A 5,000-nucleotide genomic window follows, 5' to 3' on the forward strand; every position below is an offset into this window, starting at 1 on the left:
CAATCGCCGGAACCCCAATGCCGCCGGTCAGGTTCTCCGGCGGTACTCCGGCGATGCTCCGGCGATGCTGTCCCGAGTGAAAAAAATGCGGCACCAGCACATGCTGGAGCCAAGCATGGGCACCGTGGCTCAAAATCGAACTTCGGCCAAGGCCTCGACCATCAATGGCACATGATGACGCATGGTGATGGCACATGCATCGACCATCATCGGCATAGGCTGCCCTTCCGTACGGGCACTTGCCTCGACCGCCATCGGCACAAGCTGGGCCCTGGTGTGGGTTGTTGCCTCGATCACCAGCGGCACATGCTGAGCCTTGGTGCGGGCGGTTGCCTCGAGCACCATCGGCAGACCCTGGGCCCTGGTGCGGCCGGTTGCCCCGATAACCATCGGCACACGCTGGGCCCTGGAGCGGCCGGTTGCCTCGATCACCATCGGCAAAAGCTGGGCCCTGGTGCGGGCGCTTGCCTCGACCACCATCGGCACACGCTGGGCACTGGTGCGGGCGCTTGCCTCGACCACCATCGGCACACGCTGGGCCCTGGTGCGGGCGGTTGCCCCCAGCACCATCGGCACACGTTGGGCCCTGGTGCGGGCGCTTGCCTCGACCACCATCGGCACACGCTGGGCCCTTGTGCGGGCGCTTGCCTCGACCACCATCGGCACACGCTGGGCCCTGGTGCGGCCGCTTGCCTCGACCACCATCGGCACACGCTGGGCCCTGGTGCGGTCGGTTGCCTCGAGCACCATCGGCACACGCTGGGCCCTGGTGCGGGCGCTTGCCTCGACCACCATCGGCACACGCTGGGCCCTGGTGCGGCAGGTTGCCTCGAGCACCATCGGCACACGTGGGCCCTGGTGCGGTCGGTTGCCTCGAGCACCATCGGCACACGCTGGGCCCTGGTGCGGGCGTTTGCCTCGACCACCATCGGCACACGCTGGGCCCTGGTGCGGCAGGTTCCCTCGACGACCATCGGCACACGCTGGGCCCTGGTGCGGCAGGTTGCCTCGAGCACCATCGGCACACGCTGGGCCCTGGTGCGGTCGGTTGCCTCGATCACCATCGGCACACGCTGGGCCCTGGTGCGGGCGGTTGCCTCGACCACCATCGGCACACGCTGGGCCCTGGTGCGGCAGCTTGCCTCGAGCACCATCGGCACACGCTCGGCCCTGGTGCGGTCGGTTGCCTCGAGCACCATCGGCACACGCTGGGCCCTGCTGCGGCAGGTTGCCTCGACCACCATCGGCAGCCTCGACCACCATCGGCACACGCTGGGCCCTGGTGCGGGCGCTTGCCTCGACCACCATCGGCACACGCTCCGCCCTGGTGCGGCAGGTTGCCTCGACCACCATCGGCACACGCTGGGCCCTGGTGCGGGCGGTTGCCTCGACCACCATCGGCACACGCTGGGCCCTGGTGCGGGCGCTTGCCTCGACCACCATCGGCACACGCTGGGCCCTGGTGCGGCAGGTTGCCTCGAGCACCATCGGCACACGCTGGGCGCTGGTGCGGCAGGTTGCCTCGACCACCATCGGCACACGCTGGGCCCTGGTGCGGGCGCTTGCCTCGAGCACCATCGACACACGCTCGGCCCTGGTGCGGTCGGTTGCCTCGAGCACCATCGGCACACGCTGGGCCCTGGTGCGGCAGGTTGCCTCGACCACCATCGGCACACGCTGGGCCCTGGTGCGGGCGCTTGCCTCGACCACCATCGGCACACGCTCGGCCCTGGTGCGGTCGGTTGCCTCGAGCACCATCGGCACACGCTGGGCCCTGGTGCGGCAGGTTGCCTCGAGCACCATCGGCACACGCTGGGCCCTGGTGCGGTCGGTTGCCTCGATCACCATCGGCACACGCTGGGCCCTGGTGCGGGCGGTTGCCTCGACCACCATCGGCACACGCTGGGCCCTGGTGCGGCAGCTTGCCTCGAGCACCATCGGCACACGCTCGGCCCTGGTGCGGTCGGTTGCCTCGAGCACCATCGGCACACGCTGGGCCCTGCTGCGGCAGGTTGCCTCGACCACCATCGGCAGCCTCGACCACCATCGGCACACGCTGGGCCCTGGTGCGGGCGCTTGCCTCGACCACCATCGGCACACGCTCCGCCCTGGTGCGGCAGGTTGCCTCGACCACCATCGGCACACGCTGGGCCCTGGTGCGGGCGGTTGCCTCGACCACCATCGGCACACGCTGGGCCCTGGTGCGGGCGCTTGCCTCGACCACCATCGGCACACGCTGGGCCCTGGTGCGGCAGGTTGCCTCGAGCACCATCGGCACACGCTGGGCGCTGGTGCGGCAGGTTGCCTCGACCACCATCGGCACACGCTGGGCCCTGGTGCGGGCGCTTGCCTCGAGCACCATCGACACACGCTCGGCCCTGGTGCGGTCGGTTGCCTCGAGCACCATCGGCACACGCTGGGCCCTGGTGCGGCAGGTTGCCTCGACCACCATCGGCACACGCTGGGCCCTGGTGCGGGCGCTTGCCTCGACCACCATCGGCACACGCTCGGCCCTGGTGCGGTCGGTTGCCTCGAGCACCATCGGCACACGCTGGGCCCTGGTGCGGCAGGTTGCCTCGAGCACCATCGGCACACGCTGGGCCCTGGTGCGGGCGGTTGCCTCGACCACCATCGGCACACGCTGGGCCCTGGTGCGGGCGCTTGCCTCGACCACCATCGGCAGACGCTGGGCCCTGGTGCGGCAGGTTGCCTCGAGCACCATCGGCAGACGCTGGGCCCTGGTGCGGCAGGTTGCCTCGAGCATCATCGGCACACGCTGGGCGCTGGTGCGGCAGGTTGCCTCGACCACCATCGGCACACGCTGGGCCCTGGTGCGGGCGCTTGCCTCGAGCACCATCGACACACGCTCGGCCCTGGTGCGGTCGGTTGCCTCGAGCACCATCGGCACACGCTGGGCCCTGGTGCGGCAGGTTGCCTCGACCACCATCGGCACACGCTGGGCCCTGGTGCGGGCGCTTGCCTCGACCACCATCGGCACACGCTCGGCCCTGGTGCGGTCGGTTGCCTCGAGCACCATCGGCACACGCTGGGCCCTGGTGCGGCAGGTTGCCTCGAGCACCATCGGCACACGCTGGGCCCTGGTGCGGGCGGTTGCCTCGACCACCATCGGCACACGCTGGGCCCTGGTGCGGGCGCTTGCCTCGACCACCATCGGCACACGCTGGGCCCTGGTGCGGGCGCTTGCCTCGAGCACCATCGGCAGACGCTGGGCCCTGGTGCGGCAGGTTGCCTCGAGCACCATCGGCAGACGCTGGGCCCTGGTGCGGCAGGTTGCCTCGAGCACCATCGGCACACGCTGGGCCCTGGTGCGGTCGGTTGCCTCGAGCACCATCGGCACACGCTGGGCGCTGGTGCGGGAACTTGCCTCGACCACCATCGGCACACGCTGGGCCCTGGTGCGGCAGGTTGCCTCGATCACCATCGGCACACGCTGGGCCCTGGTGCGACAGGTTGCCTCGAGCACCATCGGCACACTATCGGCCCTGGTGCGGGCGGTTGCCTCGACCACCATCGGCACACGCTGGGCCCTGGTGCGGGCGCTTGCCTCGAGCACCATCGGCACACGCTGGGCCCTGGTGCGGGCGGTTGCCTCGAGCACCATCGGCACACGTTGGGCCCTGGTGGGTTTAGGCACATCTTCAAATTTCTGCCGTGCCAATGCCATTTTTATGGCTTGTAAATTCATACAATGGTCCCCTAAGCCTTCACGTGAAGTTTCGTTGGAAGATGACTCGTTTTCTATTTTTCACGATTTTCGAAACTTTTTGCGGTTCGGGATTTTTTAAAATTTTTTTATAAGGATTTTTGGCCCCAAATTTTGTAGGCATGATCCTTCTATTTTTGTTGGCATGCACAAAAAAATTCAGCTAAAAACTCGAAGTAGAGAAGATTTTGTGACCGTTTGAAAAAAGTGTCCCCATTTCAGACACTTTAACGGCTACTGGTAGCAAACCTGTAAAATCTCAAATGCTCTTTAAGGGGGTGTGAATTCTCAGAGGTTTGATGAGGGATAGGGGGCCAACACAAGGCCAAGTACCAGCACCCATCGCACATCATGTGCGCACACCCCCCCGGCCCCCCTCCCAATCGCCGGAACCCCAATGCCGCCGGTCAGGTTCTCCGGCGGTACTCCGGCGATGCTCCGGCGATGCTCCGGCGATGCTGTCCCGAGTGAAAAAAATGCGGCACCAGCACATGCTGGAGCCAAGCATGGGCACCGTGGCTCAAAATCGAACTTCGGCCAAGGCCTCGACCATCAATGGCACATGATGACGCATGGTGATGGCACATGCATCGACCATCATCGGCATAGGCTGCCCTTCGGTACGGGCACTTGCCTCGACCGCCATCGGCACAAGCTGGGCCCTGGTGTGGGTTGTTGCCTCGATCACAATCGGCACATGCTGAGCCTTGGTGCGGGCGGTTGCCTCGAGCACCATCGGCAGACCCTGGGCCCTGGTGCGGCCGATTGCCCCGATAACCATCGGCACACGCTGGGCCCTGGGGCGGGCGCTTGCCCCCAGCACCATCGGCACACGCTGGGCCCTGGTGCGGGCGCTTGCCCCCAGCACCATCGGCACACGCTGGGCCCTGGTACGGGCGGTTGCCCCGAACACCATCGACACAAGCCGGCCCTTGGTGCGGGCTCCTGGCTCGACCACCATCGGCACACGCTGGGCCCTGGTGCGGGCGGTTGCCTCGAACACCATCGGCACACGCCGGCCCTTGGTGCGGCCGGTTGCCTCGACCACCATCGGCACACGCTCGGCCTTGGTGAGGGCGCTTGCCTCGACCACCATCGGCACACGCTGCGCCCTGGTGCGGGCGCTTGCCTCGACCACCATCGGCACACGCTCGGCCTTGGTGCGGGCGCTTGCCTCGACCACCATCGGCACACGCTGGGCCCTGGTGCGGGCGGTTGCCTCGACCACCATCGGCACACGCTGGGCCCTGGTGCGGGCGGTTGCCTCGACCACCAT

This window comes from Durio zibethinus, unplaced genomic scaffold (assembly GCF_047325235.1).
Source record: "Durio zibethinus cultivar Kanyao isolate XHJ-2024 unplaced genomic scaffold, ASM4732523v1 HiC_scaffold_2, whole genome shotgun sequence".
NCBI lineage: Eukaryota > Viridiplantae > Streptophyta > Magnoliopsida > Malvales > Malvaceae > Durio > Durio zibethinus.